The sequence below is a fragment of the Coccinella septempunctata genome, chromosome 4 (genome assembly GCF_907165205.1).
Source record: "Coccinella septempunctata chromosome 4, icCocSept1.1, whole genome shotgun sequence".
Taxonomy (NCBI): Eukaryota; Metazoa; Arthropoda; class Insecta; order Coleoptera; family Coccinellidae; genus Coccinella; species Coccinella septempunctata.
This window is the reverse complement of record NC_058192.1, coordinates 36,983,889-36,997,526: the sequence shown is the minus strand read 5'-3', so window position 1 is coordinate 36,997,526 and position 13,638 is coordinate 36,983,889. Positions and strand designations below refer to the sequence as shown.

The 13,638-nt window shown below is 37.0% G+C and overlaps 1 protein-coding gene across 1 annotated transcript in view; it reads right to left on the bottom strand.

The window, feature by feature from the left end:
• LOC123311980 (insulin-like growth factor 2 mRNA-binding protein 1) overlaps positions 1 to 13,638 on the bottom strand; it is a 254,270-nt gene that overhangs the window by 184,039 nt on the left and 56,593 nt on the right. The gene's annotated exons all lie outside the window — the stretch shown is intronic.

The window sequence follows — 13,638 nt, the reverse complement described above, 5'->3', positions numbered from 1 at the left end:
ATATCTCCTGGTAGAGATAAAAAGTTACCTGTGAATATCATTCTTTTGTACGCATACTCATAAAAAAGAAATCTGGTATTGAATCTTCTTACCTAGCGTAAATATGGACCATAATTTTTTTAATTCGGGTGGACTAGATCACGGCGACTACGACTGTGAGAATCGGTAATATATATATTGGTAATAGCCCATTCAGTAAGATTCTGAATTGCGGAATTCGGTAAGATTCTGAATTGCGGAATTCGGGTTATTACTGGGAAAACCAATGACACATAGACCAATTTATTATTACGTTCACGTTTTTACAGTGACCGGAGATATTTTTGAAATTTTAACTGTTATTTATACTAATATTAATAAAGCTCTACTGGGATCGCACGCTTCTCAAAAACCGAAAAATTACTCACAATAGACCTGACCTCATATTATTGAATAGACAACTCGCGATTCCAAATAACAACAACCTACTTAATAGGCAAATCGAAAAAATTTCTAAATACAGAGACCTCGAGGTTCAAATTAGGAGACAATAGAAGTTGAAGGATATCAAGACCATTCCTATTGTAATTTCATCAATAGGCCTAATGCCAAAGAAACTGACAAGAGCATCTGAAGAAACTTGAATTGGACGAAACCATCCATAGAGTCATGCAGAAAGAGAACATGAAAGACAACACCACCCATTTCGACAAGAGATGCGGAGAGATCAGGAACCCAACGAACACCAGAGTCAAGGGGAGGAGGAAGAACCCGATCGACATCAGGAGACCGAGGGGCGGCCCCCCGACCACCAACATGAACCCGATAACCGGGAAAGGGCTCCAATAAAGCTTAATAATTTTGATACCTGAGATATCTTGGATAAGTGAATGTTCCTCTGGAGTGGAGTGTGAAAGCCGCAAGACTAAAGTCATAATGATAATTATTATATGGCGTTATTGAAAAATAATCGTATCAATTTTGAATGCTGATTAATCTGCTTTGATTCAGAGTCTGGCCTTGCTAAACTGATTTAAATGCTCATAACACTGTGACGTTCGGGAAGCTGTTCGAGAGCTGTCTAAATCTGTCTAAACCTTAGAATATAGAATAACAGGAAGGAGCATATTGCTCATCTCAATTTGACCGGAATGGAGGAGAAATATGGCCGACATATATTTCCGTTTCAACAGTGACGTAGGACAATGAAGTTTCCAAAAAACTAACTTCAATAGTCAGTTGATTCTGATTAATCAAAAAATTAGGAAAGCACTGACGTAAAGTCAGAAGCTTTTTCAAGCTCGTTCAAATTGATAATCAAAGCGAAAATTCACCCCGCCTAACACTGCTTGGCTAGATACTTAATGGTATTAAGGTCTATGACTTAACATCACCTACGCCCATGGAGTGTTATTGTCATGAGATAACCTTGTTCTATGTCATGAAATTCAGGAACTCATAATTAATACCTGATATTCAGCTTGAAAAAATCACCTACCTATGAATTATTCACGCTACAATATCCAAAATCCTTATTTTCAGTAAATTTCAAGAATCCAAATTACCAAAATTAAGTTAAAACATCACTTTGTTCATTTGGCCACAGATAACAGAATCATTTGACTTCCAAGTCTGCCACTTTTAAAATTAAAATTTGGAAGACCAATATGGCCGTTTCCGTCGCACAATTCCCGTCACATTTATCCGAAAAAGCTCCTTCCTGATATTCTATGTTCTAAGGTCTAAACCCCCCAGAAGAATGTCGAACATTTTCATTTCACAAATTCATGAAGGAGCAAAATCTGATCCTAGAAACCACAGAGGAATCGCAGTTATCCCTTCCATTTGAAGAGTTCGCTCGAGAATTTTAAAAAACCTAATTGAGGAAGAGATCAAGGCTAAACAACCTGAAGAACAAGCTAGATTCCGAGCAGGACGGTCAACAGTAGGCAACATCTTCACAATAAAAAAATGCTACAAAGAAGAGGGTACAACGCAATAGAGAAACAAACATACCACTTATTTGAAAAGGCGTACGACAGCGTACCAGTCTCACGAATGAGGCAGGACTGGCAGGAAATTGTAGATCTAGAGATATGTGCAAATGTGAGCTCTATTCGGGTTCGGCTTTCGGACGGTCCGAGAATTGTTCTAGGACTGCGCAAAACTGTTGCGCCCTAGTATAAAATCCTCTGCGCAGTTCTAGAACCATCCTCGGACCGTCCAAAAGCCGAACCCGAATACAGCTGTGATAAATCCTCTCAATAATTCAGGGAAATAGAAGTTAATTTTCATATACCGGCTGGCCCGCCCCAGACGCGGCGCTCATTTTGAGGGAGTAAATGAAGATATTTTGAAAATATTTTCTTGCGGTGTGTGTAGGATGTCCCAAAGCACAATCTAAAATTATTGTCATCTACACAGGGTGTTCGAAAACAAAGATATAGACCAAAGTTACACTTTTTTAAATGTAACACCCTATATTTGACCTCAAAAATGGAATGGCTAGCTCAAGTTAATAATAATAATAATAATAATAATAATAATATTTATTTCCATAATCAAACAATATTGAAAAGAAAATACGTCAATATAAGAAGCAACTGAACAAATATAAAACGCTCAGATTTGAAATTTATGATTTAGGTACTCCTTCACATCGTACGGTTCCAATTCTATCAACAATTTCTTGATTCTAGTCTTAAACTTATAAGCATCGAGAATTTGATAATTCCTCGGAAGTTTATCAAATAGTTTTAGGCACATATATTCCACATTCTTTTGTGTCAAAGTGAGCGAACACTTGGGAAAGAGAAACGGATGAATGCGCCTTGTTCTATTGCCGTTCTCATACTCCCTGAATAGATTATAATTGCTTTTCAAAAAAATCAAGCATCTAAAAATGTATGTCCCAGCAGTTGTGAGTATACCTTGACTCTTAAAATGTCCTCGACAAGATGTCCTCGCTGTTAGACCAAGCATAGCTCTGATAGCCTTTTTCTGGACCAAAAAGATTTTCCAAACATCCGAACCATTACCCCATGCCAAAATTCCATAGGACATGACCGAATGAAAATTAGAAAAATATACTGTCCTCAGCAACTCAGAGTCAGACTGCAGTGCCAAGACACGGAGTGTGTAGAGAACAGAGTTCAATCTACTCTGCAATGATCTTATATGTTCAGACCAATTAAGTTGATGATCGATAATCACACCCAGGAAACTAGTACTGGTGGAGATCTTGACAATTTGTCCAGAGAGAACAATATCTTCAGGAATATGAACTCTTGAATGAGAGGTACCGAAAACAACACACTCCGTTTTATTCGAGTTGATTGTAATTCTATTCGAATTACACCAAATCGAAATATCATAAAATCCCCTAGCAGCTATCCCAACAACCTCTGAAATACCAGATGCCGCCACCAGTAGATTAGTATCGTCCACAAACATGACGACTTCCCCCTCAGATTGAACTTCGAAATCTGCAAAGAGATCACCCAGATAAATAATTTCTTCATTTGCAGGTCTGCTATCAACAGCCAAAATACTCTCAACAGCCAGAGATTCTTCCTCCACCAAAATATTTTCTGGTAGGTCATTGATATATATTAAGAACAGAAATGGACCGAAAATACCCCCCTGAGGCACACCCACCAAAACTTCTGAATCTAACGAAACATACTCTACACCCTGGATCACCAGAGAAACCCTCTGTCGACGATTGCGCAAATAGCTCCTCATAAAATCCAACTGTTTATCTCTAATCCCATAAAGGAACAGTTTTCTTAGTAGATCTTCATGCACGACGCAATCAAATGCCTTAGAGAAATCTATGAAAAGACCGGCAGGAACATCACCACCCTCCAGGGCCCGAAGAACAGAGCGGATCATCTGATAGATTGCAGTCTCAGTACTCTTAGATCTTAGGTATCCGTGTGGACACTTAGAGAATATTCGATGTTTGTTGAAAAAACTTAGGAGCCTATTAACAATCACCTTTTCAAAGACCTTAGAGAAAGATGTCAACAAACTGATTGGTCGATAATTACCGAGCTCTTCTATACTCCCCTTCTTAAAAAGAGGTTTAACTACAGCAATTTTCAAAGAATTAGGAAAAATGCCTTCTTTGAAAGATGTATAAATAATATAGGCCAATAGTTCAGCAAACAATTTAATAGATTTCTTGATAACCGTCATTGGTATACCATCATATCCGAATGAACTCTTATTCTTCATTTTATTCACCGTACGAATAACCTCATCAGCTGTAATTTCAAAAAGGAAAAATGATTTCGGGTTTCGACTGACAGGGCGAACATTAGATGTCAATGTGTCAACAGGATTATGTACTGCCGTGGAAGAGGAAATATCAATAAAATGTCTATTGAAAGCATTGGACAATTCATGGGGATTATCTGTGTTGATTAAATTACCTGCATTCACATTTCCACGGCCAGTTATCTCATTAATAATCCGCCAAACGGTTCTGCTTTTGTTATTAGAGTTATTTATACGCTTTTTTATATGATCCTTCTTATTCTTTAGGAGTATACCGTCATATAGCTTTTTAGTCTGCTTGTATAGATACGCAAATTCAGGTCGAAAAAGGGAAACTGTATAAAGGTAATCCAATCGTCTTTTTATTTCAATTACTTGAGGTGATTTGTCAAAATATCTTCTGTGAGAACCAGCAACCCTAACCGCTATCAAAGGAAAAGCCAAATCAAAAATGGTTTTAAACCTGCCGAAAAAATTATCCCAGAGGCGGTCAACATCACACTGATTCTCCTCAAAAGTGAGACCATTCCACTCCTCAGTCGACAACATTTCTAGGAATCTCAACATTGTTTCCTCATTAATCAGCCGAACATGTTTCTTTATAGATTTCGGTATGGATTCAGAGATATGAAAAGAAAATTTTTGAGAGGTGTGGTCAGACAGATGAGAAGGAACCACCCCAGTTACATAATCCCTTAAATTCGTTATAATATTATCTACGCAAGTAGAAGAATTAGAAGTAACTCGAGTGGGCTCATGCACCGTAATACAAGCACTGTAACCCTCGAGAAGCGAAATAAAAGTTTGTGCCTCCCAACTACAAGTTATGATGAGTTTCTTCAGATTACTTAATAGCTCAGAAGCACCCTTTACGAGATAATGGCGAAAAGTCAAAAATATAGAGTTTTTCAAATAGCAATTAATGAAGAAACAAGTTAGGCCCGCACTACAGACAGAATTTTTTCGAGTAGATAAGTTGGCAACTCCTATATATAAAAGAAAATTTCAACTCTGGGATATACAGAGTGATCATAATTATTTCCCAAACATCAACTACAAATAATCGTCGAAAACTTTCTCATTTCAAATGGCACACTCTGTATTTCTTTATCTCGTTGAACGTAAAAATTAATTTCGACACTATCTTCATAAAATTTTCCTACATCTAAACCTGATAGTTTCTGAGCAATTTTCGATTTTTAATTCAAAACTAGTAACCATTTTCGCCATTATCTCGTAAATGGTCCTTCTAAGGTATAAGTGATCATAATTCCATTCCATTCCATTTTTGAGGTCAAATACAGAGTGTTACATTTAAAAGAGTGTAACTTTGGTCTATATTTTTAACCTGTATACAGGCTGTTTCCTAATTGAATGTCAATATTTATGAAGGTGATTTTTGGGCCCATTATAAGAAAAAAACTTCATATGAGCATATGTCCTAAACGTCTTACCTTTTGAGATACAGGCTGGTATTATTTAGACAGTCAGTGGCACGCCACTGACTGTCTGACTGAAAATCGAGGCAGTTTCTTGAAAGTGCTTATGTTAGTTATGTTGAAAAACTAAGTAAAAGTAGACTTTCGATGGTTGCGGCCGCGATAGGCTGCGGCTGCGACTTGCGACCAATGCGACCTGTCGCATCCGTACCCTCCTTTCCACGAGCGCGACATATGCGGCTGCTTCCCAAATGATTCGATTTCAAATCACCATCAGATTGCGACTTGTAAGACTTTCGGTGTATACACAGTATCAAGAATGAATTCTATGCTGAGGTTGAAATATTTAAAGTTATTACCGGAGGAGGAAGAAGATGTTGATCTATATCACTTATTGGTGACAAAGAAAAGAAGAGCAATTAAGGAATCACGTACACGTGAAGGTTCGTTCAACATTCTTGTTGAAAGGCATTTAAAAAACGGCGAAAGTATTACAGACTAAATTATGACCAATTTAATTTTGTTCTTAGTTTGGTTAGTGAGGACTAACAGCCCTACACTTTAAGAAAGGCAATAACTGCAGAAGAAAAAGTCCTTATTACATCGAGGTAAGTTTTATAATTAAGCCTATAAAGCAACTTTGGTAACTTTGAAAACACTGACTGCAAACCCAAATCCCTATAATCTGTTTGGTGAAAATCGCTACAATTTTGGAGGGACAAAATACTTTCTGGTGAATGCATTGGTGTAGAAACAAATGCAGAAAGGCTGCAATCATAAACTGATGGGTTCCTAGCTGCATATTCAAATATTTTTTCATTATCCTCACTCGAAAACGGAGACATTTTGATTGAAAGTTGACCTCAAGTGCGCACTCGTTCCATGCGACCAACGGGATCAGACCGCTCCTAGAGAGCAGTAGGGTCGTACGGCCGCATTGGTCGTCTGAGTCCCATTTGCCGCGGTCGGAGGCTTCGAAATAGTGGAGTAACGTTAGACTGTAAAATGAGAAAATGCAGGAGCCCGCGGATCATGCATCAATTTCGAAAAATCTTTTTTATCAGATATTGCCTTTGAAAATGTTTACCCATCAGAATTCGTTGCTTCTTTCGAAATACGTCAATTTTTCAAAAATATACAGGGTATCACAATAATAATATCTGCCAATAACTTGGCAGGAGAGCATTTTAGAGAAAAAGTTGCAGGGGTTTCCCTGGCTATCAGATGGTGACTATGGATTCAACCATGACCCTGATATTCAAGGTCAATTGCGTTTTTTTTTTTCGTGAGAAATTTCGTGCTTTGAAGGCCCAAAATGCAAATAGCGAGAAATTTCGAATTATGACTTTAATTTATCCTTCCTTCTGACCTTGAAGCCCCTGCAACTTGAAACAAGCAAAAGTAATGGATCGGCACAAAAAAACATAACATTTTTGATGAAAATAAGGCCCAAAAAAGTTTCAAGGTTTTTTCTCCACTATGCCATGATGAATTTGGCCTTGGCGCTGACCTTGAATGCCTTTTATTCAATGAGATCCTATGATTTTTTTAAATCGAATATTCGTTGCTTTCATTTTTGGGGTCAGAGAAAATATGTATATCTCTTTTAGAAGAGCGCTTTTGAGCTTGAATTGACCTTGATGATCGAGGAATGAGTTAAAGATAATATAGTATAGCCAACATGAAACTGACATAGGTACACTCCTGAAGTTCTGAAATGCTTTTCTGGCAAGTTATTCTGCCTCTTTAGCACATTTGCAACATAAAAGTGCCAGACGGATGTAACGATCGTCATTTCTGTTACTATTATGGCCCATCCCTGAAAGTTTTAGAAGTATTAATCGTTCATTTGTATCTGATTGTTTGAAACGAAGGTTAGTAAAAATAATAGTTCATTTTCCTGTCAAAGTATATGAATAAACATTATATTGATGTTAAATTAGTTCTAATCAATCATCATCAACCTCGTCAATTTTTACTGCAGGTGAAAGGTTTAAACAGCTATTTCCGTTGCAGAATACGAAGGATACAAAATGGTCAAATATATTTATTTTTGCGAGAGCTCAACTTTTAAGGTTGGTTTCTTCGAATTTTTGGTATTCTTATGTTAATGAAGAAACTGAAAGAAGTTAGTGAAATTTTGTGCTCGGAGAAGATTCATCACATCGATGAAAAACTATATTCCGAAAAATTTTTTGTTTGTTTTTTGACGATAACTCGGCCGATTTTCTAGGTATGGAATCGGTCTTTGGACCATTTTGTAGAGAATTTTTGAAGCTATGATTTCCCGTGAAGAAATTTTTTTTTTAAGAACCCCATTTTCAAAATTATCATCTTCAAATGCGCAGAAAAGGCGAACTTTTACTGTAACATGGAAACTTCAAAGGTTCATAACAATGTCTTCTCACTTTATTTCGTTTTTTTTCCAAACCAGACATACAAGACGGTCCAAACTACTGGATAACCTTGACAGTACTCAAGTGTTAGGAAGTGTAAAAGGATTACGTCTATTTTCTATTCTAGTGGTGATGATGGGGGAATTGTTGAAAAAATTTATGCTGAAAAATAACGATATTGAAGTTTTGAATGTCATAGCTCCATCAATATTTGCAAAATTTATTTTTGATAGAGTTAATTTGGAAGCTCTTCTCAAGTACTTCAAAAAAGGTCCTATGAATTTTACCCGAATTTGTCTTTGTTTTTCTGCTATTTGATGTTGAACGTTTAACATTCTGTAGTTCACGAATTCATACTCAACATAGATAAGTCATATCTCGGTTCATATTGCATTCAGATAGTTCATTTACATCTAGTTTGTTTTGTTTTTTAATAGCCTACAATTTTGTTCGAAACAAGTTTTTCGATAGAGCTCGTAGTTTTTCAGTTATTCGTGAAAAGCCGTTTGAAAACGTGTTTTTTTTAAGGTGAAAAATCTTAGGTTTCAATAGCAAATAACTCGAAAACTATTGATTTTACAGAAAAATTTTTCGATACATTTGTGCTCAAATTCAATCCCACTACTTTTGAGGGGTTATTTCAACTCTACTGATTCAGTAATTAGGATTGTTTATAAATAAATAATAAGAAGCAACAATCATTATTGGGTAAACTTTGCCAAGAAAAGTACAAAAATTATTTCCTGGGTTCCGACGTATAAACCTTATGGCGCTGCGTTAAAAGGAGATCTACATTGAAGCGGTACCCATACGACCGGCCGCATTGTCGCATCAATCGCAACGGTCGCACTGGTCGCAACCATCAAAAGTCTACCTTAGGTTTTCATTTATTCCGAGAGTGTCGACTGTATCGAATTTTTGCAAGAAACTTTTTTTCTCCAGAATTGAATGGGAAATCATAACAGAATTTTATTTTTCGAAAATCTCTCCTACGAAAACAATTTTTGAAGGAAAATCATGAGGGGTTGTCATTTTCAACCCCCAATAATAAAGTTATGAAATCTAAAAAAATTGTGTGAGTAGCATCTACTTAGTGCTTCATGTTATGTATAGCTTTATGACTCAGTGTTTTTTAGAACCCGTAAAAAAAATTAAAAACTGTCAACTCGTCATCGCCTTCCAAAGGCTTCAATGCAATGAAGTACGAAATTATAAGAATAAGTTGTTGGACTTGGTATTTTCGAATTTGGAGTGTAATGTTGCAGGCTCACTATGCTCGCTTGTAACAGAGGATTCGTATCATCCGCCAATGAAAATATCTTATCTTCCAGAGCGATATATAAGAAATTCTAATTTTTCAGACTCGAGTCCTTTCTATACATCTCGTAAATATAATTTCTCGAGGGCAAATTATGTGGATATGTACCGATATATATGGGAAACCGATAGGTCATCTGTTGAAAATGAAAGTGATGCGGACTTGGCATGCCACCAATTTTATTCTATTTTAAATAAAATATTTGAGCTCACGGTACCAGTCAAGACCGGTAGAAAAAGACGATTTCCCTCATGGTACTCATCTGAAATTATTAATTCCATTTATCTCAAAGAAGCTGCCCTAAGAAACTATAGAAAATTCAACAATAACTTCAATCGTCTTGGATATAGTAAACTCAGGAGTTTGCTCAAGTTATAAATTAACACTGCCTACAGAGATTACGTTAGAACTTCCGAAGAGAGATTAATAACAGATCCCTCTGATTTTTGGTTATTTGTACAGGAAAGCAGAGGTCATTCTCGTATACCCGGTGTATTAAGCGATGGTCATGAAATATTAAATAAACCGCAGGATATTGTAAATGCGTTTGCACAGCACTTCAGTAGTGTATACAGTGAGCCCAATGACACTTATGAGCTTGGAAATGTTGAGGATGATGCTAGCCTACTAATCAATATTGTTAAAATCACAGAAGGCGATATATTAAGGGCCTCGAAAAAATTGTCCATTAAACGCACTGTCGGGCTTGATGGAGTACCGAGTTTTGTAGTGAAGGACAGCATTGGAGTACTTGCTGCGCCTTTGGCGCATATTTTTAATAGCTCTGCATCTATGGGCATATATCCTTCAGTTTGGAAACGGTCGAAAATTGTACCAGTTTTTAAAAAGGGCGATAAATCGATTATCTCGAATTACCGACCGATTTCCATTTTGTCAAATTTTTCGAAGATTTATGAGATCATACTCCACAGTCAAATTTTTTCCAATGTCCGCAACAGAATTACAGTTAACCAGCACGGTTTCATGCCGAAAAGATCCACCACAAATAATCTTGTTCCTTTCTTCGAAAAAGTGCTGGAATCGATGGATCAATCCGGTCAGGTGGACGTTATATATACTGACTTTCAAAAAGCCTTTGACCAGATAGACCATAACATTTTAGTTAACAAGTTGAAAAATAAATTTGGTTTCGGCCCCAAACTGATCGACCTAATAACGACATATCTGTCGGAAAGACTTTGTACTGTTGAGGTTGAAAATTACTGCTCCATCGAGTTCAGTGCGACATCTGGAATCTCTCAGGTTTCCAACCTTGAGCCTTTACATTTTCTTTTATTTTTAAATGATGTAGTAGACATTATAGATGTAGCTTTTTTGTTATTCGCGGATGATTTAAAATTATTCATTCAAATACTCAGTCTAGTTGATTGTGCCAGGCTACAATCAGCACTTGATAGCCTCTCGGCTATCTGAAAGCTATCTGAAAGCTAAATGCTTTCAGAATCCAAGCACTTTGATAGCTCTGTTTAACTGTTTAATAAGGAGTAGATTAGAATACTGTAGCATAGTTTGGAGATCTATATAATATGACTGTCATAGGAAATGTATTGAGTCGGTGCAGAGAAAATTTTACAAATTTCTGATGTGGCGACAGGGTGTGTACCCTCCCATAGGTTATGACCATGGCCTTTTACTTTCAAGATATGATGCTGTTTCCACTGTAGATAGGGTGAACATTTGAGCATGCCTATTTATTCATAAAATTATCAACCAAAAGATCGATTGTTCGGAGCTTTTATCTTGTTTACCATTTCTGGTTCCTCGTTTGGGTTCTAGAGATGAGATGGTCTTTTACTGTGGGACGGGGAGAACAAATGCGATTTTTCGATCTCCCATTAATTATGCATGTAAACTTGTCAATTCGCTCGCATGTGTTTGTGACATTTTCCATGACTCTCCTCGTTCCATAGTGCAGGCCTATTATTCGCTTCACGCTTCACTTGCTTTGTGAAACTTTTGCTGAGATTTGTTTTTTTTTGTGTAATTTTTCGTATTTCTATATTTAATTTTGTATACCATATCAATGTGTCATAATTGTATAATTCTTTTTTGTGATTTCCTGTGATTGGGGGTAACCTGTACGAAATGAACTACTAAATAAATGAATAAATAAATAAAAAGTCATAGTGATTGTAGCCACATTATCTGGTTGCAGTATCATAGGACTTCTAAAGACACGGAAAACCGATACTAGGCCAAAAGCATTTTAAACTATCCGCCTTGCTCGTGAGAGACGGTAATTGAAAATTCGTTGACTGCTTCCTTTTGGATGACTTCCTGGAAAGGGTTTCAATAGGCGGTTACTCAACGGGAAAGCGTCATCTGATACGAACACATACGGCATTGGAATCATTGGAATCCGTCTTTCATGTAGGGGTGCATCTGGTGGTAGAGGTAACTGATTTGAGGCAATTTTCTGATACATCGCTTATCCTGCCCTGGCACCCCACATCTTCATATGAAGGCAATGGTGAGCATCGACGAGGGCCATCAAAATAATACTGACCTGGTGTTTGTAATTTATGAATTCGGAGCCACTGTTAAAGGGCGACTGAACTAAGATTGGTTGTTTACCATCTAGTGCTTCCAAGCAATGGGGAAATTGTTTTCTGTTTTATAAGACTGTCCCTTTCAATAATGATAAACTCCACATATTTCTAGTCTACATACATCACTCTAGCCAACTTGTTGAAGAGAACTTGTTAGTGAAAGCATCTCAATGTAAATATGGTATAATTGTTGGAGACTTCAACGTAAACAAGCGAAGGAAAACTCAAATTAACCATTTTCTAAGGAGCTCAGATTTCATCAAGATTGATACACCACCAACATTCCTAATAGAAAACAATCCAGACTCCACTCCAGATCTGCTAATGTGTACAAGAAATAATATTCTGAATGTAACACTTACCCCAGACTTAGGATCAAATCACCTTGGAATCGAATTCTCACTAGATACAGAAAGAACCTGAAGAATACACTCAAGAAATCATAGTACTCTATGAAAAATGCTACATTGAAGAAGTGAATAGAAGAATGCTTGAATTCATTGAACCCCAAATGGAAATCACTACACATTACACTTTTCCACAACGCTTTATCAAGAACAATAACAGAGGAAACACCGACACTAAAAAAACAATACTTCAGACAAACGCTGCCCCCCTACATCATAAAGCTGATAAGAGCTGAAAAACACTTGTATCGTGAATATCAGAGCAACCAAGAACCAAGTCTAAAACGAAAGTTCAATAAACTGAACAAGGATATACACAATATGATCTTACAATTCAGATCCCATAAATATCTAGAGGTATGAAAATCGAAGATCAGAAAGGCAGGACATACGGGAGAACGATTGATAATCTCGCAAAGTACTCAACCCATCAACATTCAAATCCAATTCAAGTCGATGGTGAAACTCTTACTAAGGAAAAACACATTGCTGATGCTTTCGCAAAACATTTCAAAAAATTGTTTAGAAGAGCTACAAACAAAGAATTTGACGAGGAGCATAGGAAATTGAGCCCACATCAGAGGAAGAATATTATACGGCGCTCAACCATGAAAAGAACACAACTCCTGTCCAAGAAAAACTTTGAGAAAATTAGATCCATCAATTCACAATGTTATAATCAAAATCTATAACTACTGCCTCTCCAACGCTTTCTTTCTAAAGGAGTGGAAAAAAGGCATTCTCTTCACCATCCCCAAGGCTAAGACAGATCATTCCAACATAGAGAACTACAGACCTATCACGCTTCTACCTACATTGGGAAAAAACTTCGAACAAATATTAGGAGAAAGAATACGTAAGGAGATAGAAAATCATACATACATTCATTCGGTATGGAATTTTCCCCATTGCTTGGAAGCACTAGATGGTAAACAACCAATCTTAGTTCAGTCGCCCTTTAACAGTGGCTTCGAATTCATAAATTACAAACACCAGGTCAGTATTATTTTGATGGCCCTCGTCGATGCTCACCATTGCCTTCATATGCAGATGTGGGGTGCCAGGGCAGGATAAGCGATGTATCAGAAAATTGCCTCAAATCAGTTACCTCTACCACCAGATGCACCCCTACATGAAAGACGGATTCCAATGATTCCAATGCCGTATGTGTTCGTATCAGATGACGCTTTCCCGTTGAGTAACCGCCTATTGAAACCCTTTCCAGGAAGTCATCCAAAAGGAAGCAGT